General features: G+C 41.0%; 1 protein-coding gene across 9 annotated transcripts in view; it reads right to left on the bottom strand.

The window, feature by feature from the left end:
* The window catches only part of APBB2 (amyloid beta precursor protein binding family B member 2), a 381,437-nt gene that overhangs the window by 309,495 nt on the left and 46,218 nt on the right, over positions 1-25,724 (bottom strand). For all 9 annotated transcript variants that reach the window (XM_077878824.1, XM_077878772.1, XM_077878822.1 and 6 more), the window contains exon 2: positions 2,608-2,762. The gene's annotated coding sequence lies outside the window, so the exon portion shown is untranslated. The remainder of the gene's footprint in view (positions 1-2,607; positions 2,763-25,724) is intronic.

Here is a 25,724-nt window from a genome sequence, read left to right as displayed (position 1 = left end):
GCTTTAGTTAATAATATTGTATCATTATGGCTCAACAGTTTAACAAATGTACCAAACTAATGCAAGATTTTAATAGGGGGGCAGGCCTGGTGGCGCAGCAGTTTAGTGCCGCCTGCAGCCCAGGGTGTGATCCTGGAGACCCAGGATCGAGTCCCACGTGGGGCTCCCTGCATGGAGCCTGCTTCTCCCTCTGCCTGTGTCTCTGCCTCTCTCTGTCTCATTCTCTCTCTCTCTCTCTCTGTCACTCATGAATAAATAAATAAAATCTTTAAAAAAAAAAAAAGATGTTAATAGGGAAAACTCTGAGTGGTAGTGGGGATACGTGGGAACTCTCTATACTTTCTGCTCAATTTTTCTGTAACCTAAAATTGACCCCCCAAAATAAAATCTGTTAATTTAAAAAAGCAAACAGGGGTGCTTGTTGGTTAAGGATCTGACTCTTAATTTCGGCTCAGGTCATAATCTTACGGTCCTGAGATCAAGCCCTGGGTCAGACTCCACACTGGACGTGGAGTAAGTCTGCTTAAGATTCTCTCATTCTCTCTCTCCCTCTCCCTCTCTCTCTCTCTCTCTCTCTCTCTCTCTCTCTGGTCCTCCCTTGCTCACCCCTAACCCCAAGCACACACTCTCTCTCTAAAAAAAAAAATAGTAATAAAAATTAAAAAGCAAACGGTTTCAATTACAAAAAATAAAATAATAATAAAGTCTAACAATAAGAATAAGAAATAAATCTTTAAAATTCATGATGTGCTTGGTATTCTGCTTGAAGAGAAAGCCAACTGAGGTTTTAGTGAGAAGAGCAGCTGTTACTCTGTGGTGTTAAAATAAACTCTGGACAGCTTTATGATAACCTCTCATTTGGCTGCTCCCAAAACAATTGTGTTTACAGTAAACACCAGGATTCTACTACCAGTGAAGCTCTGAAATTATCTTCCTTATCTACTATTACTTTAACTATAAGCTCTGGAAAGCCTCTCTTTCAGACTCAAAAAGCAAGTAATTGAATTAAATGTATTTTTTTAAATGTTCCTGAAGACTAAATTCTACTTCTCCTTTGTTAAAATAACAGCTCTCTGCCAGTTTCTCCAACACCCAGCAGAATTCATAATTGCATCTCTACTCCCACAGAACTTAGCTTTTACCTCTACTGATACATTCTTCACATTGTGTGTCAGAATACCGATCTGGCCCATCCCCTACACAGTGAGCCCCTGAAGACAGGGAGGGCCCATCACCTCACCCTAAGACCTCATATCTAGAAGGCATTCCCAGTCAGGACTTTTGTGGATCGAAGTGATGGATTACGTTTTTCAAAAAAGTACCAAACCTGCCAGGAAAGTGAAACTAGAGTTGCTGACTTGAAATGATGCTGCATCTGGGGTCCTGAGTTTTGTGTGGGGTGCACTTCCTGTATCTCTCTACTCTGATCTACTCCACGCTAACAACTTTAGTCTCAGAAAAGGCTTTCCTTAAGTGGTGGCAAAGAAGGAAACAAGCAGCTCCAGCTTAACAAACCCATGAAAAGGGAAAACCTCTTTGCAACGGGGTCAGTGAAAATCCCAGGTCCTCCATGAGTCAATTCTTGTGACCCCGAGTAGCCAAGCTCATGTCACATGCCCATAACAGAGGCAGTGAGGTCACCGCCTCCGACCATACAGGCTGACAACAAAGGAAGGGTGACTGACTGCCCAAGGAAAATCTGGGTGATTTACTGAAAGGAGGAAGGGCACGCTGGATGGGAGAAGTCAAACAGACGTTCACTACTTTACAGATTCTCAAGACTGCTGACTTGCTCCTGCCCAGCGACTATTTATTACCTGTTTATTATGTATACTGCTGAGTTACCCCTGAATATCCAACAGGAATTGTTTGTAGTCCCTCTACCTGTGTACCTGTGTGTACAGTACCCGTTCACAAAGTGAATTAGCCCCGCCTTACTGCACCATGTGAGGCTGTTTTGTTTCATGCTCCTGGTCCATGGTTAGGCTATTTTGCATTTATCTAGGTTCCTATTATTTTCAGGACGCCTCTTTTCTTCTGTGCTATGGAGTATCTTCATGCCAAATGTACACTCTGCCAAAAATGAACATGTTGCTAGCTTTTGTCTGAGGGGAGATAAGAGTAAGTAAAATCTTGCCAGGCAATCCAGGGACGGAAGGGCCCCAACAGAAATGGCAGGTCTCCACCTCCACGATCCCCCCTTCCCAGTGTGAACACAAACGAGGGCGAGTCTGAAAGCACCAGTGCAAGCCCATGCTTTCTCAAGGACAGGGTTTCTCCCCAAAAGCCCGCCAAGATCACTGCGGTTGTTATGGGTGGCCTCTGCTGTGGCCTCTTACATACGTTGTGCTGAGGACTTTCTCTTCTCTGAAAGGGGAGTGGAATAGATGAGCAAGAGGATGGGGAGAGGAGACGCAGAAGGAAGACAACAATTGACTGCACACGGCAGTATGTCAGGATCTATCCGCCTTCTCTGCAATGCTAGGAATCTCTCAAATAACTGGGGAGGACGATTTGGGGCTGTTTCAGAAACACTTTATGGAATAAACAAAAGAGCTTTTCCCTAGCGGGGCCCACTCTGCTTCATCCAGCCTCTCTGATACTAACCTGATTTTACTTAGTTAGCGTCTGTCTCCGGCTTTCACAGGAGCTTTCTTTTATGGATTTTCCATCCAGCAAATGTTTCTGTTCCACGGCTGGGCAGATCCGACCACAGCATGCTTGGCTACAGACCACAGCAGCTCACCCACAGCAGCTCCGACCTGCAGGGGAAAAGCCAGAGCCATTGGAGGGATTCGTATTCACAAACTCACTCTCTCTCTCTCTCTCTCTTCTCCCCACCCCCCCCAAGAGTCTATGTTCAGCAGGATAACACCAAATGTTTTCCAACTTTTTAAAGTCATTAATGAACAGAGACAACAGCCATAAGGTGTCCAAAAGACAAGTTTGGGTTATCCTAAAGGAGGACTGGGGTATTATTCATTATTGAAAAGCTTTGGCCAAACGATTATACTGTTTGTGGAAAATGCAAAAGCCAGATGTTTTAATTAGCCACAGAAAACACAAGCTACAACTAAAATTTCATGAACACAGTGATCTGCCCTGTGGAAAACCACAGGAATGTTCTGGCAAGGCCCAGTCTGAATTCTTGGGACACAGAGGGCTAGAATCATTCCCCTTAGGAACTCGAACAGAAAATTAACTTGCTCAATATGTTTTAAAAGTAAAATGAAACCCAGATTTAATCTCAATCAAATACAAAAACATTTCAGGACTTCAAAGGGCACCACCAAAAGACACATAAGGAGAAGGTCATAAAGAATTCCGATGTGGCTCAGGCTTTAGAATGCATTTTCAATGCATTAACAGAAAAGTTATATAGGCTAAATAATCCAAAGGAAAAACTAATCATCTTTCATTTCCTAATAGAGAAAAATGATATATGAAACCAATATTCAACAAGTGAATCATAAATATTATCAAATGCATAATATATTTGGGCAAAAGGAATCTCTTAACTATCCTTCTTCATGCCAAACCTGTGGCCTGGCCCACACCAGCTACCACACTTCAGCTTGAGGAATCAAGGCATCCAAAAGAATAGTGTTAAAATAGCTTATGCTCACTGATATTACAGCTCACAATTTTGGTACAGAAAACTAAAGTTAGGAAACCTTAGAAAAGCAATTAGTGAACAACTAGGGACTAATAAATTAAGAAGTCTTCATTTCTTAATTAATGTATTAGTTATGACAGCATCTATATATGCTAAGTATCAAAAGCCTGCTCAAGAGGGAAGAGGACAAATGTTATTTTCAGATACTAGGTCTACAATTCTATTTCTGTAAGGCAAAACAGACCCTGTCACAAGTGTGCCAAGCATAATATTACATTAATCTCTACCTTCATTTGAAAGCTCAGTCCTGAAAATCATCTCAAAAGGAACACAGGAAAGTTATAGATGTATGGTATAATCCCAATTTTGTTCTAAAAACTGAGTGTGTATAATTTAAAGACACCAAAGTATGAAAAAAGAGCTATTTCTGGGTCATGGAATTAGAAGCTATTTGTCTTTCCTTCTTGGTGTTTTCCAAATTTCTCACAACTAATATGGATTACTTGTAGAACTAGAATATTTTTAAATAAGATTTTTATTAAACAGTATGGAAATAGAAATCTGCAATTGGATGTCTATCTTATATTACCTTGATCGGTGAGTTTGCTCTTATCTGAACATTAAGAGTTAGTAAATTAAGAAATCTTCATTTATCTGAACTCAATAATTCTTAATTTAGAAGTTCAAAACCCAAGTGTCCTATAACATTTTCAGGGCTGAATAACACTACTTTTCTTAGAAACAAGAAATTTGTGTTAGTTTTCTGCAAACTTGCCATGAAGAGACAAGAAGACCATAGTTATTTCCCTCCTTTAATTAATACATCCAAACCTATCACTGGCCATGCCATATAAATTTTGCTTAGTTAAAAAGAGCACCTACTGTGCATTCCTTATGGTCTCACAGGAGCTCAGCCCTCGTGAACACTTGACACACTCCATTTTTGATACTCTTAGCATCCCAGAAAACACAAAACACGGTGGTGGGAGTCTTAACACTGGATGACTTGGCAATCATTCACCCCAAGAACCCCAAAACTCCCTCAGGTTACAAATGAAGACATCGATGCCCAGAGACTTCAAATGTCCTTCCTGAGGCCACATGGCAGGGATGAGAAGATCAGGGATAAAAGTCCAGATCACCTGCCTCCACTCCGACCCAGCACTCTTTCTACCACTACGATATCTTAGCACGCACTCTTCAGAATACAAGTTTGTATGACACACACACACACACACACACACACACACACACACACACACACAAAGTTCGTACCAGCAAAGCCAGAAGAACAAGACAGACATTTGTTCCACCAAAAATGAAATGCATGCAGGAAAAAACCTCAAAGACTCAACTGCAGGCTAAAAAAGATGTGGTGGCTGTGCACAGAACATGTTCAATCAGAGAAACAATGGTCGCAGTGTGCTCGGGCAGCAGGTGTCCTGACCAGAAACTGCCTATCACACCGAAAGCTTTCTGGTCCTAGTATTTGCCCTGTCGACAACAGCACATACCCACTGCTCAAAGCAGGACAAAAGATTGTCAACAAGATAATACTATACTCACCCTGAGCCACCCATAAGAGGTAAGAAGGATGCAGGCTCACCCCACTAGTTCAAAACCAGTGATTTAGGGCATCAGGTCCCAGCCTCCTCCTAACAAAATGACCCAAAACTTAGGGGAGAGACATCAGTGGTTTCAAAAATTAACAGCAATCGCTGAGAAATCACATAAAATGAAATAATCCTAATACTTCCTAGCTTATATCTGATACAAACCACAGAGAACAAGCAAGGTTCTTCTCTTTTCTTCCAAGTTCTTTAATTTGAAATACTGCTCACCTCCACTTCTTTCTTAGAATCCACCTACAGTATCCCCGCCACACCAATCAGAAACCTAAGATTCGCACAAAATGTGAATAGTCTGAAAAGCAAGGGGAGAGAAGAGGACAGATGGCAATGACAAACTCAGAAACGCTCCCTGAAAAGCCTTTATTGAGCGCACTGCTCGTCAGCCTGTCCTACTGTGCAGCAGGACTACAAAGGCATGGGCTGTGAAGCTGCTAATAAAAAAAGCCGCATCGAGGGATGATGTGATCTCGCTTTGTAAGAGCCAGAACAAACACAATAGCTTGTCCCGCCTCATTTGAGAAGCCAGGCACCCAGGGAAAAAAGAAAATGCATTTTTTTTCCCACCCAAAACCACTCCTCAAGTCCCTACCATATATTTCCACGGCTGGATCCGGGAGGAAACACAATACTGGCAGTTTATTTATTCCCCTCGATGCCTCTGTTCTAATACTAAAGGTCAATGTCCACAGCAGGCAAAGGGAATTAGATTCTTGTTGCCATTTCACAATGAAATCAAAGCTTTGTGGTATTGTTCAAGTAACTCTGTAAAGTTATTTGTAAGGTAATGAGGCGAAGTTCAAATTTAGTGGTCTGGGAGAGCCAACTCTGACCCACTAATCAAATTGGATAAAATCTTGCTGGAGCCAACAAACTATCTTTCTCAACAGAGACAAAACACAAAATTAGAATTAGATCAGATTCATAGATTTCCAAATCCTTTCTTGGAACCTCGGCTGTGTGTTGTTTGGTCTTTAGCTTCAGTGAATGCCTTTGGCAAAATGTGAAACCAGATGTTTGCCACCATTTGAGAATCTTAAATGTTTGGCCAGCATTTTATTTTTTCTATTCTAATATCACAGGGGAGGGTTCTCCTCCTTGAGTCCGAGTCCAGCAATACTAGCCAAGCCAATTCAACACTTCAGAAATTTCTATCTCAAAATGACTGGGAGGACCAGGCAAAAATATATTGGAGAACATTCCTCTCACCACTTTGGAAATTTGATTTTAAGGATTTATTTATTGATTTGAGGGGGAGGTGGGGAGCAGGGGGAGAGAGACAAGCAGACTCTGCTGAGCTCTGAGCCCGATGCAGGACTGGATCCCATGACTGAAATCACGACCTGAGCTGAAATCAAGAGTCGGATGCTTACCTGACTAAGCCAGCACCCAGGCACCCTTGGAAATTTGATTTTAAAAACTTAGATTCACAGTATTAATAAATTTATATCTTAAAATGTTTGGGAGAAAAGAATATAGCATTAAAATTGTTTTTTTATTTTTTTCAAAAAGAATGTATCAATAGGCACCCATCAAAGATTATACCTGATGGGGAAGACATTAGGCAATTTGGAAGAGGTTTCATATGGTAACTTCCTCTGTTATGCTCTCAAGAGGGTTTCAACTGGGGGAATTTGTGCTTATTAATGTTTTAAAAGCTGTTCTGGAAAGAAAAAGGGGTGAAAAAAGGGGCATATTTATAACCTGTAGTCCTAGCTCTGCTACTTAAGACTTAAAGGCTTTCTGGGATAACTAATTTATTCTCTTTAACCTTTGTTCCACCTTGGAAGACTGAGGTGATATGATCAGCCACCTTCATGGGAGTGCTAACTGATAAAACTAAATATGAAAGCATCAGAGAAATTTTAACACTATGTGTCCACCCAACAAATATTCACTAAGAAACTTCAAAGCTGCAGGATAAGGTACTGAGGACACGACCGTGGACAAGACACCCAGTCCCTTCCTGTGAAGATTCAGGTTAAGGAATGCAGTGTGATTTATATGAGGCCCAGGGAACACTGGGAGCACGTGGGTATAGCCTCTAATCCGAATACCAGACAAATCTTGGGTATTATTACCTTTATGAGTTTTTTGTTGTTGTTATGTTTGTTTATTTATTTATGAGAAAAAGAGAGAGCAGAGGGAGGAGCAGAGAAGAAGGGAAGGACAAGCAAACTCTGCACTGAGCTTGGAACCCAAATGCAGGCTTGATCTCAGGAACCTGAGATCATGACCTGAGCCAAAATCAAGAGTTGGACACTCAACTTACTTGACCACCAGGTGCCCCATCTTTACCGAGTTCTTGAGGAAGTTCCACAGCAAAAAGTGGTCGATGTGGATTTTAGTTTGGGTGGTCTGATTGTTCTTCATTTATGTATTTTTCTTGAGCACTCACTATGTGCCAGGCACTATCTAAGTGCTGGGGATTTCGCACTGACCATAATTTCCACCCTGATAAAGTTGACATTTCAGGCATTCCTCATTCACATGAAATGTAAAATATATTAACTAAATAGGGTAAGCAGCAAGACTGGTTGCAGTACAGTGATTCTTTTAACCAAAATACCTACACACTAAAGTTAAAAGGAATATTCTAATTCATCTAGATACAATAAACACTTCCCTTATTTTAATCTCCAGACCACATTTTACAATGTAACAAATAACTACCATTATATGAACTCTAAGGTTTGAGGGACTACAATTTGTGTGTGTTAGCATGCAGTAGGGCACTCTCCCCACACTGTCCCAGGCCTCCCTGCCCCCAGCCAGGAAAAAGAACACATGCTGGAACCCATCCAATAACAACCCTGGTTTTAACAAGGGGAATATCAGTTATTTTAGAAGCATTTCCTGGAGCAGTCATTTTTTAAAGAATAAAAAAAAGTTGAATTATTTATTTTAGAAACTAAACTGAAGTTCAATTTTAACATGCCAAATGTCTGCCTTAGCAAAGTTTCTTTTTTAAATCTGTTTCACTACAAAAATAAATAAAAAGGGCCTGAGAACTAGGCTGTCCAGGACACTATCAACCCAACTGTCTGAAAATTCAGTATGGGATAGAGGAGAAGAGAATGAGGAAAGAGGGAAAAAGAGAAAAGAAGGTAGGAAGTAAAGATCCACATAATGACCAATAACTTGAGAGCTCACACGCTTAACACAAAGAGTCAGTGTTCAAAATATGGCATAGCAAGGAAGAAAGTATTTTATTTGGATAAAAATGACCAAAATAAAAATGACCAAAAGGAAACCCCACTCCAGAGGAAGGCTTCCTAAACCTGAAGTCTGTACAAAAAATACGAAGTCCAAAGCCCAAGGACTCTGACATACATACCAGGTCTGGGGTGGTATCCAGGTATCCATGCTATCCCTGCATGATGCTTGATCCACAGCCATGACTGGGAATCACTGGTTTTACTCTATTTCCTTATATAAAAAAGTATTAGAATACTTATTTTTGTAAGATTTTATTTATTTGAGAGAGATAGAGCATGTGCACATGTACACGTAGTGGGGACCGGCAGAGGGAGAGAATCTCCAGCAGACTCCATGCTGAGCACAGAGCCCAACCTCGGGGCTCGATCCCAGGACCCAGAGATCAGGAGCTGAGCTGAAACCAAAAGTCAGACGCTGAACCCAGTGTGCCACCCAGGCGCCCCAGAATACCTTTATCATCATAACGGGTAACTGTTTTTGCTAAGGGCTTTCCATTACTCTTTACATCCATCCTGAAGGAGGAACTCTTACTCTGCCTATTTTTAAATAGTGAAACTTGAGGCATAACGGGGACAAGTAACAGGACTGATGTTACTACCTAGCTTTTAAATCAAAGACCTGGGATTTTCCACCCAAGTCTGCCCTATATTTTCCTAGCATCTGGTGAATGTCAGCAAGCTGTCTCTTTCTGCTCTATCGGCTAAGGATGTCCTATGACTACCTAATCTATAATATGACATAGGCATTACAGTTTTTCCTACAGAGCTTAAAACCCAAAATTCAGTACTAAACTCTGTGCTGAAAAGAATGTTCTGAAAATCATGCATAAAGTATGGTCTATTTAGAGCACTGGGAGCTATCTGGCCAGGTCTGCAGAGCTATTTTTAATTACCTTCCAACTGAAGATTAGTAAAAGGTGTGCTTCTGATCTTAGGGAATGTAGGCTCCTTCCTCAACATGAGACTTTACCTAGAATGAACGAAGCTGGACACAGTGAAGTCCAGCTCATTAGGAATTACTTTACTGCCAAGGGCTTCACACCTTTTCACAGCTTCAGGCTTCTCTCTGTGTTACACCATCTGCCCAGACTCCCCTGCCCAACCGCTCAGATGTGCCAAGTATTCATCCTCAAGCCCAGCCCAGATACTACCACTTTCTTAAAGTCTTCTCAGATGCCCTGGCAGAAATAATGGCTGCTGTCTTTGTGATTGCCAATGCTCCCCCTACCACACAGAGCAGGCTGACGCTTCAGGAATACATAGGCCTTGCCTGGTCAGGGTCTAGGCAACATCTTACCTCTGCACCCTTTAGTCCCGGGTGGTCCAGAGCCTGCCCTGGTTCTTCCCCACCTCTCTCAAGGCTCCTTCTTAGGCTCCTCCTTACACTCCTCCCTGAATACCAACATGTTCATAAAGCCTTCATCCTGACTCCCGTCATGCTTCACCCAAATCTTTTGGTGACTTCAACCACATTGCCAGCCCAGCTACAGGGTATTATGATTCCCATATACCCATTCAGTACATCACCCATTCATTCATCAAAAATTCATCAAGACATATGCTATGCCAAGTACACACCAAACTTTGTCTCCAGGCCAGACTACTCCTTTCACTACTCTATGTCCAACCTACTTGGATCACCACTCCTGGATGCCCACACCATTACTACTCTAACCCCAAATGGCAACCATCGTAAGAGGCCCATGTCTTCACATGTTCACACAGATAATACTGAGAAGTGTCTTTTAAAAACGGCACTTTAAAAAATTTTGGCAGTAGGGGTGTCTGGTGGAGCATGCAACTCTTGATCTCAGGGTTATAAGTTTGAGCCTCACCTTGGGTGTAGACATTACTTAAAATCTTTAAAAAAAAATTTTGGCAATGTTTTTCCTAAAATTTTTTACATGTAGCATAACGGTGGCTCTTACATACAATGGCATCTTAAAATGAACTGCAGAGATTATCTTAATTTATTTCCCTTCCATTGTTGTACAACAGTGCTGTTCACCAGAACTTTCAATGATGGAATTGTTCTGTATCTGCGTGATTCAATACAGTAACAGCCATGAGCCACATGTGCCCTGAATTGTGGTTAGTATGAGGAAATTTTTTCATTTTTCATTTTTAAATTTAAAAAACTTTTTAAAAACTTTTAATTTAATTTAATTTTAATGATTTTTATTAATTACTTTATCACTCTTTTTTGCATCTCAGTCCTTCCTCCTAGAACTTTCTTCTTTCTGAAGTATATCCTTTAAGAAGTTCTTAGTAAAGGTCTTCTGTGGCAAGTTTTAGATTTTTGAAAAGCATATTTTGCCTTTTTCTTGAATGACAGTTTTGCTGGGATACAACCAACAGTATTTTCTTTTAGTATTTTGAAGATATTTTCCAGCCTCCATTATTGCTGTTAAAAAGTCAGCTCTTTACTTCCTTGATGAACAATCAGGCTTTTCTTTTTGGGTGTTTTTAAGATCATCTTTTTTATTTTGTTGTATTGAAGTTTTCCCATGTGAAGACATGGATTTCTTTTTATTTATCCTTATTAGTTTGTTGTGCTTCCCTTATCTGTCCATAAATTACTTGAATTTAAGGAACACTGATCATTTATGGACTTCAGAAACTCTCTCTGGAAACTATACACCAGATCTTCAAATAGAACTCCCCTCCATTTGTTCTATTTTCAAGGGCTCTGAACAGATCTCCATATAGCCTTTATACCCTTCAACTACATTTTCATGTTTTCTTCTCATTTCTATGTCACATTCTGGTTAATTCCTTCAAACTTTTTTTCTAGTTCATTGCTCCTTCAGCTGTTTCTAATTATTGAGTTATTATTTCAACAGTTACAATTTTTTCCTTAGGTATTGTTTTCATTCGTATCTTTCCAAATCTGCCTGGTCAATTCTCTTTTCAGCAATAACAAAAACACCTAGATCTATGCTGCCCTTGTACACACTCTTTCCCTTTCCCCCATTTTACTGAGATATAATTGACATACAACACTGTATTCATTTAAGGTGTTTAAGGTACAACATAATGATTTGATATTTGTATATATTGCAAAATGGTTACTACAATAAGTTTAATTAACATCAATTGCGTCACAGTTACCAATTTTTTTCTTATGAGAACTTTTTTTAAAAAGATTTTATTTATTTGAGAGAGAGAGAGAGCACGTGCATGGATGGGGCGAGGAGCAGACAGAGAGTGAGAAGCAGATTCCCCTGAGCAGGAACCCAGAGGCAAGCTCCATCTCAAGACCCCAAGATCATAACCTGAGCCAAAGACACTTAACTGACTGAGCCACCCAGGTGCCCCCTGATGAGAACTTTTAAGATCTATTCTCTTAGCAACTCTAATCACCATGCTGTACATAATATCTCCAGAACTTATTTATAACTAGAAGTTTGTACCTTGACCACCTTCCCCATTTCCCCTACCCCTCTTCTCTGGCAACCACCAGTCTGTTCTCTGTTTCTATGAGTTTGGGGTTTTTTTTAGTTCCACATAGAAGTAAGATCATACAATAGTCATCTTTCTCTAATGTATTTCACTTAACATAAAGCCCTCATGATCCATCCAAGTTGTCACAAATGGTAAGCCTTCCTTATTTTTATGGCTAATATTCCTGGGTCAATTCTTATCTCAGCTCTTTGCACCTATTTGTGATTAACTATTTTATGTCTTAAAACTTTTCAAACATAGTTATTTTATACTATGTATACTCGGTATCATAATTTTAATATCTAAAGTTCTCAGAGAAAAAAATAAAAAATAAATAAATAAAGTTCTCAGGGTTCTAAATTTATTATTTTTTTGTTTCTGGTGACTCTCACTCTTGGTGGTTTGTTTTCTAGAAGAACTGGAGATCTTTTACTCTGAACTCGTATTTGGTTGATTTTAGGAGAAATCCTAAAGTCCAAAGAAAGGATGCCTTCCTCCAGAAAGGATCTGCATTTCCTTCTGCCAAAAGCCAATGGGCACTACCTACCCAGGCCACCTTAGGTTCTTTTGTAGGTCCTAGCGGAATGCAGGCTATTGCACCTTGCCACTGACCAAAGGCTTAGTCTCCAACCACAGCTCTGATATCAGCATTTACCCCTGCGGCAACCTATCTTTTGTGGCTGTTTATACACAAAGCTCTCTGCTTTGATTTAATTTTCCCTTTGATGGTTGATCTGAGGTAGGAGATTCTGAAAATGTCTTAGCGCCTATGATTCCAGAAGCATATTAAAAAATATTTTACTCAGATTACAGTGGGGAAGTGTGTTAGAGTATCCAATCCACTATACTGTTGGAAACCTAAAACCCCTACCAAGATCTCTCAAAACCTACTTTTCATCCTTTGTCCTACATTTTGCTCAGTGGCACCATTCACTCTCATCCAAATCTGAAACTCAATTTAGCAGGTACCAATGACCCCTCTCTTTTCTCCCCTACCCCCATGTGCAACTAGGTACCAAGTCTCAACCTCTTGATCAAAAGTGAGCTTGCATTTATGTTTCTGATTGGCATGGAATCTAGTAGTATAATTTTAATCATCAAGGACAAGAAAGAAAAATAAATGAAACTAAATTAAAACCTAAATCATGCATTCCTGCCAGAAGACGGTGCTTTATATGAAGGAAGCTTCAAATAAAATATAGGGAAGTGGAAGGAGAATTGAGTTTCTTACAGATCCCAAAAGAACTGGAACTTTGGTGTCAGAACGATAATCACATTTCCAAGGGGAGGTTTAATTTTAGTCAAACAAAATTATCTGTCACAATAAATTAATGTTAATTTGCATTTATTGGTTTTGTAGTTCTGCTTCAATTTACTCTATAAATCTGTCATTGTTTTGTAGTTATATAAGAGCTGAAGCATAAGGGTTTATACCTACTTTTATGTTCAAGCATATTTCAACTACTTCATAATAAAAATATTTATCTCAGTACTGGGGACTTGTGAAAATTTTTTTCCTATAAACAAAGAGGTCCATAAATTATTGAGATTTAAGGAACACTGGTCTTTATATACTTTGTCACCTTTTATGTTCATCATTCTCTCCATAAATGAATACAGAAAAATGGAATACAACAGCACAATCCAGATATCATTTACTTAACTCCAATTTCTCCCCAATTCTCCAGCTGTTTGAATTAGCTTTTTTTTTTTTAAGATTTTATTTACTTATCCATGAGAGACACACACAGAGAGAGAGAGAGAGAGAGAGGCAGAGACACAGGCAGAGGGAGAAGCAGGCTCCATGCAGGGAGCCTGACGTGGGACTCAATCCCGGGTCTCCAGGATCACACCCTGGGCTGAAGGCAGGTGCTAAACTGCTGAGCCACCCAAGGATCCCCTGAATTTGCTTAATACGGATGAATCTTTTAAGGCAGGATGCTTCGTGTCTTTCCTCCAACAGTGGCAGTTTCTAGTATACAAGGTTCTCCCCAGGTCCTACCATCACCCACTTCCACTAGAATCTATAAAATGGCACAAATGTACCTGGCAACAGTACAACAATGAAATGTGTCAAACAAAGGACGGTCCTCGCCTTAAGGAAGTCCATTTCCTGATTGGGTTTCAATAACCGGGAATTTGGGTGCGTATGGCATTGTTGCTCTGAATGAGTACAAGAAATTCCCAATCATTTCTTTTTTAACTTCAATATTCTTTTTTTTTTTAAGATTTATTTATTTATTCATGAGAGACACAGAGAGAGAGGCAGAGACACGGGCAGAGAGAGAAGCAGGCTCCATGCAGGGAGCCTGATGTGGGACTCGATCCCAGGGCCCCGGGATCATGCCCTGGGCCGAAGGCAGATGCTCATCCGCTGAGCCACCCAGAGATCCCTTATCTTCAATATTCTTATTCTTTATGGACTAATGGACAATAGGCCCTTCAACCTTTACGCATTTCATGTTAGAAGTCCCTCCTACCAAGATAAAACTTTATCTCCGACATACTGGCTTACCTGTCAACATTTTCTATTTCTCTTCCCACAGGGTCCCACCCCATCAGAACCAGAAGGGAAGTGCCAGCACACCCGTGCCATCTATTACTGAACAGAGAATACTGGGGCCCAGAATGCTGAAAAGGCTCTGATGGGCACAGTCCAGAACCTGGTTCTACAGAGTCTTGCTACCCCACCTACCCCACAGAGTCCAACCTCTGTGACTTCTCTGCCTCATTTTAAACCATGAACAGCAGGGCACCTGGGTGGCTCAGTCAGTTAAGCAGCTGCCTTCAGCTCAGGTCATGATCTGGGGTCCTAGGATGGAGCCCCATGTCGGGCTCCCTGCTCAGTGGGGAGTCTGCTTCTCCCTCTCCCTCTGCTGCTCCCCATGCTTGTGCTCATGTGCTCTATTTTTCTCTGTGTGTCAAATAAATAAATAAAATCTTTTAGAAATAAACCATCAGTAGCTTGAACTAGGACTTAAAATTAATGACTTTGGTCATCATTGTGCTTTCATTGTTGTTTTTTTTAAAAGATTTTATTTATTTATTTATTTGATAAAGAGCACAAGCAGGGGGAGCAGCAGAGGAAGGAGCAGGCTCTTCACTGAGCAGGGAGCCCAATGTAGGGCTCAATACCAGGACTCTGGGATCATGACCTGAGCTGAAGGCAGATGCTTAACCGACTGAGCCACCAAGGTGTCCTGAACTTATGTTTTTAAAAAGTCAAAGAATTAGAGAGCTTACTAGTAATAGTAATTTGTGGATATCCATAGTATGAAGAACAACCTGAGTTTCAGTAAAATCTAAAGAAAGTTTCTCAAATTCTGAAACCTAATCCAGAATTCTTTTTGGAAGTTTTTTTTTTTTTTTTAAATATTTTATTTATTTATTTATTCATGACAGACACAGAGAGAGAGAGAGAAGCAGAGACACAGGCAGAGGGAGAAGCAGGCTCCATGCAGGGAGCCCGACGTGGGACTCGATCCTGGGCCTCCAGGATCACACTCCAGGCCCAAGGCTACACCAAACCGCTGGGCCACTGGGGCTGCCCTGGAAGTTTTTTTTTTTTTTAATTGTTTTCATCTTTGATTTTTAATCAAAGCACATTAACTCAGGGGGAGAACAAGATTATCTTTTTATTCAAAGAAAGAAATAAAACATTCTACTGTCAGTTTAAAAACAACACAGGGACTACATGTAACTCAATTCAGCAGTTCTTGCATTCAGATCTGCATCTGGGCACAAGAATATGCATTTTTTAATTTAATTATAGTTGACACACAATGTCACATTAGTTTCATGTGTACAACCAGTGATTGGACAAAGCTGTACCCCATGGTGTGCTCACCACAAGTGTAGCTCCCATCTGTCACCACACAACACCACTAACAATATCATTGACTGTATTCCCTATGCTGTACCTTTCATCCCTGTGACTTACTTATTCCGTAACTGGAAGCCTTTATCTCCCACACCCCTTCACCTGTTTTTGCCCATCCTCACGCCCTGCCCCTCTGGAAACCTTCAGTTTGTTCTTTGTATTTATGGGTCTGTTTCTGCTTTTTGTTTATTCTTTTTTTTTTAATTTTTAGATTCCACATACAAGTGAAATCATGGCATTTGTCTTTCTCTGACTTAATACATTTAGCAGTAAGAGCTTCTAGGTCCATCCATGTTGTTGCAAGAATATAAATTTTTTTGAAGATTTATTTATTTATTTATTGGGGGCGGGAGACGGAGGGAGAGTCTTCAGCACTCTCCACACTGAGCACAGAGCCCTATTTGAGGCTCAATCTCACAACATAGAGATCACAACCTGAGCCAAAACCAAGAGTTGGTTGCTTAACCAACTGAGCCACAAGCCCCGCAAGAATATACATTTTTAACAAGCACAAATGATGATAATGCTGGTGGTCTGAAGGCCACCCGATAGGAAACACAGATCTACGCAATTTAATTTTGGTAACTCCACCTAATCAAGAAAGGAAGGCAAGGAAAGGAAGGAGCAGAGTGAGAGAATCCGAGAGACACGGTACAGCCGGATAGGCAGACACGGTGTCACCCTTCAAGCACGTGAAAAGTGGCTTTCATGGAATAACATTCCGAAACTCTGACCTAGTAAATTATGCAGAGAGCTGCTGCAAAGAATTTTTAAAGCCAACTCAGAGCAGAAACGGCATTCTCACCCAACGAACAGGTGAAATCAAAGGCCAGTACAGGGTTTGGCAGATTTCAGGCCCTCACGAAATATTTGCTTAATTAAGAAGCAACTCTGGCTCTAGCTGGAAATCTATTTAACCACAGAAGTGAAATCATAATTAATATGATCACATCTTATTTTCCCCCTGTGTCTGTTTCCTCAGGGCATCTATGATGTCTGAACCGGAAATCGAGCAGTAAGTATTAGAATAACAACATTTGTTGGAAAGCTCAGCCTAATTTTCGTAGTTCATAAATTGCAGGATATGCCTTTATTAATTCTTTTCAGATTTTTTTCAAAGAAATCTGAACTTTTAAAATGACGTGTTATCCACCTTTAACCAAATAATTCTGGCAAGCAGAACCTTCTACTGGAAAAGACAGTTGAAAAAAGGAAAGGAAAGGAATAGGAGGAACAATTAATTAAAGGTAAAAAATCAAGAGTAAGGAAGTCAGGAATTAAATGTAGCTAAAAATACAAATTGTTGCTTCAAGCTCCAGATATTATATCATTTTTAACCGGGGGGCAAGGGGGATCCCCAACAGACTTAAAAGAAGATGTTTAAAAGAAGATGATCAAACCTCCTGTGTATCCTGTGTATCCTGTGCTCAACATACCATCACCAGGTCCAACTCATTCATTCATTCATTCATTCACTCCTTTTTACTTCCTTCACTTCAGGACAATGTTTAGCAGTTGTTTATTTTACTCCTTATATTCAAAAGAAACATCTGAGGGATCCCTGGGTGGCTCAGTGGTTTAGCGCCTGCCTTCGGCCCAGGGCCTGATCCTAGAGTCCCAAGATCGAGTCCCACATTGGGTTTCCTGCATGGAGCCTGCTTCTCCCTCTGCCTATATCTTTGTCTCTCTCTCTCTCTGTGTGTGTCTCTCATGAATAAATAAATAAAATGAAAGAAGAAAGGAAGAAAGGAAGGAAGGAAGGAAGGAAGGAAGGAAGGAAGGAAGGAAGGAATGAAAGAGAAAGAAAGAAAGAAAGAAAGAAAGAAAGAAAGAAAGAAAGAAAGAAAGACCTGATGTTAAATCAGGAAAGAAAATCTTTCTTTACAAATTAATGTCTGTGGGGATCCCTGGGTGGCACAGCGGTTTGGCGCCTGCCTTTGGCCCAGGGCGCGATTCTGGAGACCCAGGATCGAATCCCACATCGGGCTCCCGGTGCATGGAGCCTGCTTCTCCCTCTGCCTATGTCTCTGCCTCTCTCTCTCTCTCTCTCTCTGTGACTATCATAAATAAATTTAAAAAAATTAAAAAAAAAAAACAAATTAATGTCTGTTGTGAAGCTGAGTGCACAGTTTTCTTTCACAGAAATGGGAGTGAAGTCCTGCAGAGGGACTAGGGACTAGTCCCAGGTTTGGGACTCTGAGGGAAATAGGTTCAAATCTTGACTGTGTCACTTGTCTGTGTGACCATGAGACTTATCGTTCAACTTTCTGAGCTCGTTTCCTCCTCCAAAAATGGAACCATTATATGCACCTTCTGGGTGGAGTGAGAATCAGGGACAAAGTGTCCGAAGAGATCGAGCACAGTACCTGGCACACAGCAAGTGACGGCTCTTACTGTTATTTCACACTGGCTGCCTTTGCCTGGGGGCTGCACAATCTTCTGTCCAGGCAGGTGAGTCTAAAGCAAGTATTCCCCAGTCTATTTTCCCCAGGCTGCAAAGAGCTCCCACATGAAGCCCTTCTCATATGACTATTCATCACCAGACCCTTGGGAACTGTGTTCTGTTCTCTCCCGAGTACAGAGGAAATGAAAGTCATTCTCCTCAGGCTCTCTCAAAGGGACATTCACCCTCAAAAAGCAATTATTCTATCATTTTCGCTATAGTAAAAGAAGCCAAAGAACTGACTCCCAAATTGTCACTCTTGGAGCAACCTAATCCCCAAACACTTGAATAATGAGTGGGAGAGTGGAAAGAGCAAATATGGGAGGTGGGGTTGTAAATGTGCTCTACCCCTCCCATAGCCACCTGCCTGCACACACAACTGCTCTGATATATAATTCTTTGAAATCTGGACTCAGCTAGGAATATGCCAAGAAACAATATAAAGTCAGATGAGAAGAGGCTACTGGTGCTTACCCAATTTAGCCCTTGGATAACAGCTACATGTTCCAAAGCCCTTTTCCATGACAGTCCTTCCTATTTGTGATTAAGAGAGATGGATAACATGAGGGACTACGGTATTGACTCCAGAGCCAGGTTGGCTGGGTTTGATACTTGGCTCCATCTCAGCCTAGCTATGGGACTTTAGACATGTCATGCCAAAGGGGCACAATGATAGCCCCCAACTCATAGGGCTGCAGCAAGAACTGAATGGGTTAATATATATAAAGCGTCTAAGTTAGCTATTATCACTGCTATGAAAGCATTACACCCAATCAACAAGACCAAGAGTACATACACTCTCTCCTCAGAAAAGGACTGCCGTATTTCTTCAGAAAGCTACACCTAACTCAAGTTCTCTAAATTGAATGGTATTTTAGATACACTAGAAAGTCATTCTCGTTTGTCTACAGCAGTGGCTCTAAGCCAGAGTGGCACCAGGAGCACCTGGAAAGCTTTTCCAAAAGGTGCCTGTCTGGGCAGTAAATCTGGTTTGGAGCCCAGAATGTGTATTCTGACAAAGCAATGTCACTCTCATGCCCACCTGGAGGTGAGAAACATTGGCTGAAAGCAAGTCTCGACTCTACAAGACCGGCCTTTCTTGGCAGGTTGGGGATAGTTCAGGGGTGTTTCAAGGATACCACTGCCCACAAAAATGTTTCAGGAACCAGCCTACTGTTCCTTGAAATTCCTTTAGCAGGAGGTTCCCATTGCATAAATCAGAAATACATTTTAAACTAGAAAAGGAACTAACACTGGCTGAGCATCTATAGCATGTCAGGTCCTTTATGTGTATGTGCTGTTCCTCAAGATCACCTTGAGGCACTTGCTGTACAAAGGAAGAAACTAAGGAGCAGGGAGGAGGTTTTATAGCAGAGCCAAGATTCAACCCCAGGTGTGTCTGCCCACTACTCCACACCACCTCCTGGCCTGTCACCTGCACACAGAGGAACCCTGGACACAATTTTAAATCAAAGACAATGAAACAGGACTAGAGGAGGAGCTTCACATACACCCCACACACTCCACCACACTCCACCCTATCCTGGTCTTTTTAGGTTGTACTGAACCAGGAATAAGTTGAATCTAAAGATACAGGAAGGAGTCTTCCACTCAACCCTCGCCTCTTCTTCCAGGAGAAGATTTTAGGACAAATCTCAAACTCACCAAGTCTTAATGCTACATCTGTACAACTGAAAGGTGTTAGCTTTAAATTTCTCTTTTATCTTCACAGGCAAAAGGAAAGAAATAGATGAATTAATGGAAATAGATAAAAATGGGGGAAATTGTCCAGTATACCTCAAAAAAACTACCATGAAGCTTAAATAAGATCACAATATCCACAGTAACATGAGCTAGGACTTATTGACCTTGATCAATGCCATGAATACATCATTTTCTTTTTTTTTTTTTAAGATTTTATTTATTTATTCATGAGAGACACACACACACAGAGAGAGAGAGAGAGAGAGAGAGAGAGGCAGAGACACAGGCAGAGGGAGAAGCAGGCTCCATGCAGGGAGACCGATGCGGGACTCGATCCCGGATCTCCAGGATCAGGCTCTGGGCTGAAGGCGGCGCTAAACCACTGAGCCACCCGGGCTGCCCATCATTTTCTGACAACCCCTAAAGACTCCCATTTTTCAGATGAGAAAACAGAAGTAGGAAAAGGTTAAAAATGTGTCTGAAAACTTGGTTTGTAAATGGAAATTAAAACCCAGGATAAAATCTAGCCTTTTCAACTCTAAGTCCAGTACATTATTTTGTGTATAAAGTCATTATGTGATCTGTCAAGTCTAATAAAGATAGTACTTTCCTCATTATTAGGAAATTTTCATGAGCCACCAAGTGCCTCAAAGCTACAGAAAAAAGCAGAGGGAGCAGATAATCTATAAACTGGAATCTCATCCCTGAAATAAATAAGAGAAGTTTATAAACCTATTTTCAGCTTAATGAATAGAAAATAAATAGAAGCATCCAAAGAAAATGAAGGCAATCAAGAAATAACACTAAGGAAAAAACAATAGGCCTAAGGAGAAACAACGCTATTTACTGGGAAACATCAAGGATGAGAAACAGGGAAGTGATTCAGACGACTGTAAGACAAAGATTCAGGGCCCAAGGCAAGCTAGCTGTACGGAAAAGGGGAGGGTGGGGGACACACAGTTCACAGGTGCTGCCGGCCTGGATCAGAAGAAGGACAAGGGCTGAAGTCACCAAGCCATAGAAAGGAAATGATGGGAGCTCTGCTGCCTAAGTGATTAGTCAGAGTGTGAGGAACACCACACTTCCTCCCATTTCCCCTCCCTGCAAATGCTAGAGAATTACCAGACATTCCTTCTCAACAGAGGGGATGATTTTTTTTTAATACCAGCTAGAGCAGACAGAGAACTTGCCAGAGGAGACTTCAGCAATCTGATCATGGCCACAGAATATGGCATATTCCCATCCCTGCAGTCAGGGATGGGAATCCAGATGTGGCCCCACTAAGGCCCTAGCTATGCCACCTCGGGCAAATCCCTCAGCAACCAGATCACTGGCTTCCAAGGGAACTGCGGTCAGGGTGATCTCTAAGAGGCATATTCTGGTCACTACCTCCCTTCCCAGATTACCCTGGCATCCCTCTCACCTCCCATGGACCATGGTGAGTTCTACAATGTGCTTCTAACCTGAAGAGAGGGAGGGAGGAAGGAAGAAACGAGAATGACAAATGTGCTTAAGCTTCAAAGAGCCTATAAGAACTGGAAATCCAAAACACAAACAAGACTAATGAATCTGATAAAAATGGTATCTACCATTTATTGAGCCATTACTATATGCCAGGTATGTATCAGCGGGTTTATTCCTCACCACAACCCTTTAAAAGAAGGAGGGTTAAGTAACCAGTCCCGGTGACACAGCCTGTAGTTAACCTGGGATTTGATCCTTGGCCTTCAGAGCCTGAGCTCCTAATCACCAAACACACAAATAATTAAGGAACAAGACGACCCAGTTAATTGTATGACGCCTCTTTGCTCTATGGCTGAAATCCTATCCACTCCAATTGACAACCTGTGTTACAGAATGTTGCCAGTTTCCCTAGGGAAAAGGAGGTGATCAGTTTGGGACCAGGATCTGACAAACACACAGGTTGAATGAAACCAAGCCCTTCATGGGCATTGCTCCCTGATTCTAGAATCTTCCTCCCTGAGAGCACACCCCAGATCTCTTTCAAAAGTGTAGCATTCCAGGTAGCTACTGACAATGAGGATCCCATCATCCAGGGAACTCATTTCCTCAGGAGAGACTATGGAACCCAGAAATGTTAAATGGACGACTCCAGGTCATTCAGGTCATTGGAGGGCCAGAGCTAGAATCTGAGCTTCTCAGACTTCAGTTTCATGTTCTTTCGATCCTTTACAACTAATATCCATGTCTTAGCCCATATTTTATTCTGTGCCTTTTATTATAGAAACTTTCATACACATAAAAAAGTAGAAAGTATCAACTATCCTTCAATGAAAAAAGAAAGTAAAAAACTTAAAATATAAACTCTACATCAATTTTTTAAAAATTGCTTTTTAACTTAAAACTAGAAAGAAAAAAAAAAACTGGAAAGAATGAATGAATGCCTGCATAGCCATCTACAAGCTTCAACAATTACCAACTCACAGCCAGTAGTCTTATTTCTCTCCAAATCCACCTATTCCCTTCTCCTCCACTGCCATGTCCAACACCAGATTGTTTGGAGGTAAATCCCAGACATCTCATCTGCAAATACTTCAGTATGTTCCTCTTAAAAATAAGGATCCTTCAAAGCATAAACATACTAGCTTTATCACATCTAAGAAAATTAATCATATTTTTTTAAAGATTTTATTTATTTATTCATGAGAGACACAGAGAGAGAGGCAGAGACACAGGCAGAGAGAGAACCAGGCTCCCTGTGGGGAGCCCCATGTGGGACTGGATCCTAGGACCCCGGGATCACGACCTGAGCTGAAGGCAGACACTCAACCACTGAGCCACCCAGGTGTCCCTTTCCTTCTGTTTTGAAAGAATAAATTCCACTTAACTGTTGATTCAATTCAACAACTATCTCTGGAATGTCAATAAGGGCAAGGCTCATGGGATACCAAGGTGAATAAGACCTGATCCTTATCTCTGGGAAGACACACAATCCAAATGATAAACACCAGATGAGAACTACCTGCGAAGGCTCTAGAAGAATTTCAATGATGAGGTGGGATCTAAACTAGACTGAAAAATTTGGTTTGGGCCCATACGAAGCAAAAGGGCAATAGGACACAAAGGTAGCTGGGGCAATGTTGCCAAGGTGGGAACGTGTCTGGCATATTTTAAATTAACAGCAGTGCTGGCAGGCAAAATATCTCATGGGAAAAGAGTTTGGTAATGAAAGATCCCGAATATATGCTGGGGATCTGAGAATCACCAAGCATGTTTGATTAGTGGGGTAGCACTGGATCCCTATTATAGAACACTAGCAACAGCACTGAGAATGTATTAGAGGTGAGGAATCTTGTTTGGATTTCAATAATCCAGCTAATGTGGCCCTCAACTAGGCTAATGGAGATAACCAAAGAGAAAAGGAAGTAATGTGGTCGGTCTGCCACCTGATTACCTGGTGACAGAAGGCAGGAAGAGTAAAAGATATAAAAAGCTGATTTGCAGCTTTGAGAGAAAAGGAAATGATTTTCTTGAAGGAAAAATATTATTTCTGCAGTACCTCACATAACATACTTCCATGGCTGGGTACTAAAATCCACATCGAATATAAAACGGTCTCTAATGTTTCAGCAACAAGGCTTACAGGAGGAAGAAAATTCATTGTAACAAAAAAGGTAAGTCCTAAAAGGCTTTATATTTATTTAGGGATAAAATGCTAGCAAGTGCTTAAGTCACAAATTCAATCTCAGATTCACAACCCATTTTGAATGTACACATAAATTATAATCAGTAGTTTAGAACTACAAATTGCTAACACAGTGACACAAGGGCCCAAGAGAAGGCTCCTGTGATTTAGAGAAGATCTCAAGACACATAATTTCCTTTTATCTAATTAAGAGGGCACAATAGTTTCTGTTTGTACCAGACAGCACAAACCCAATTAAGTTCTTAATAGATACGTTCTTTGATGGAAAAAGAAAAAAAAAAACCTAAAACCTGTTTATAGAGTGCCCGAAAAGGTAGAACACTATCACCTCTCCTTAAACGTTAACCTTTAAATAACTAAAACAACTATTTTATCCTTTGGATTTCAACTCTTGGATCACACTAGGTTTCACATAAGCACAAAGATATTCTAGATACCTTTTTTATTTGCACAAAGCAATTCTAGATACTTTTTGAACCAGTGGGAAGTTGTAACTTAAAAGTTGATTCTTTTCACTTAGGGAATATGATCCCTAAAGACATGCTATTTTTTAGAGGACTAGATTATGTCCAGGTGTTTAAGTACATATCAAGGTTAACAGACTGTCCACCCTGTGGGAATAATTCTGGATTTTCATTTTCATTCTTCAGTCTTACTTTACTAAAGATTTTAAGTGGGTATATATTCCCTTTAGCCCCACCTGCAGAAAGTTTCACCATCCGAGTTATAAACCATTCCCCTTAAACCATTAAATCTCTAAGGCTTCTCTCACAAAGCTATCAATTGTTTTATATTTTATTTGATCACTTGAAAAGTCTACAACACATTCATGTAGAGGAAGGCAGTCTGAGTTTTCAAATCCATGGGACTCTAAGTGTACAACGTTAGCTGTTTCATGAGTAAGTCACTTACCTGTTTCCTCACTGCACCCTAGGGTCATATTAGCACCCATCTCTCAGGAGTGCTTTAGGACCACCTCTCCTTCACTGTACTTACTTCAGACGCCAGTTACAAGCACCAGGTCTCCAGGTTACCTGCTTGCCAGACTTGGCTACACATATGGGGGTTCCCACAACTTCTGCCCATTAGGTTTACCAGAAAAGCTCACAGAACTCAGGAAAACACTTTATGTCTCATGGTTTATCATAAAGGATACAATTTAGGAATAGTCAAAAGGAAGAGCTGCACTGGGCAAGGTATGGGGAAAAGGAGTGTCCTCTCTGGATGTGTCACCTGCCCAACACCTTGATGTGTTCACCAACCTGGAAGCTCTCTAGACACAGCAGTTTAGGGGTTTTTAGGGAGCATGATTGCTTAAGTCATTGGCCAGCGGTGACTGAACTCAGTCTCCAATCCCTCACCTCTGCCCCAGGGTCCAAGGTGGGGCCGAATGTTCCAACCATCTAATCATGGCTTCTTGGTCATTCTGGTGACCAACCCCCAGCCTGAAACTATCTAGCAGAGCTACCACCCTCTATCCAGGAGTCATCTCATAAACATACAAAAGACACTCATCGCTCAGGAGATTCTGAGGGTTTTTAGGAGCTCTGTGCCAGGAACCCAAGACAAAGATCCAATATCTATTTTTTTTTTATTATACCACAGATTAAATGCAAAGTGGCAGCTATTGCTGTTTTTTTTTTTTAATTGCTGTTTTTATTAACATAAGACAGTCAGGATTGCAGTGCTTCCCCAGCATTGTATGGGTAGACATATGGTTTAGGTGAGACCGCCTCCCATCCCTATGTTCCTCCATTCCTTCTAACATTTAGCGGCTCAAGAATGGACTAAAAATAAAAACGAGGAGCCAATGGCATCCCCCAGTTCACAGTGAAATGCTTTGAGTTGGTCCAACCGGTATGAGGCGTAACACTTCTGAGCAACAGTTGGGAAAACTCTTTCCCTAGATGTGAACAAAGATACCCATCATTCTGGAAGCTACTGGCAGCCACTTTGCCAGCCTGAGGTGAACCACACTGAGAAGAAAGCTGGCGGAAGAAACTGAAGAAGAAGCCAGCACCACATCAGAGCTTCTCAGTAGCCTGTAATAGTCTATAACAAGAAACTGGAAATAAGCCTGTTTAGAAACATGTATAGCAATTTGACTGAATAAATTTATATCTG

Source organism: Canis aureus, chromosome 2, assembly GCF_053574225.1.
Source record: "Canis aureus isolate CA01 chromosome 2, VMU_Caureus_v.1.0, whole genome shotgun sequence".
Taxonomy (NCBI): Eukaryota; Metazoa; Chordata; class Mammalia; order Carnivora; family Canidae; genus Canis; species Canis aureus.
The sequence above is the reverse complement of the archived record's forward strand: the minus strand, read 5'-3'. Positions and strand labels throughout refer to the sequence as shown.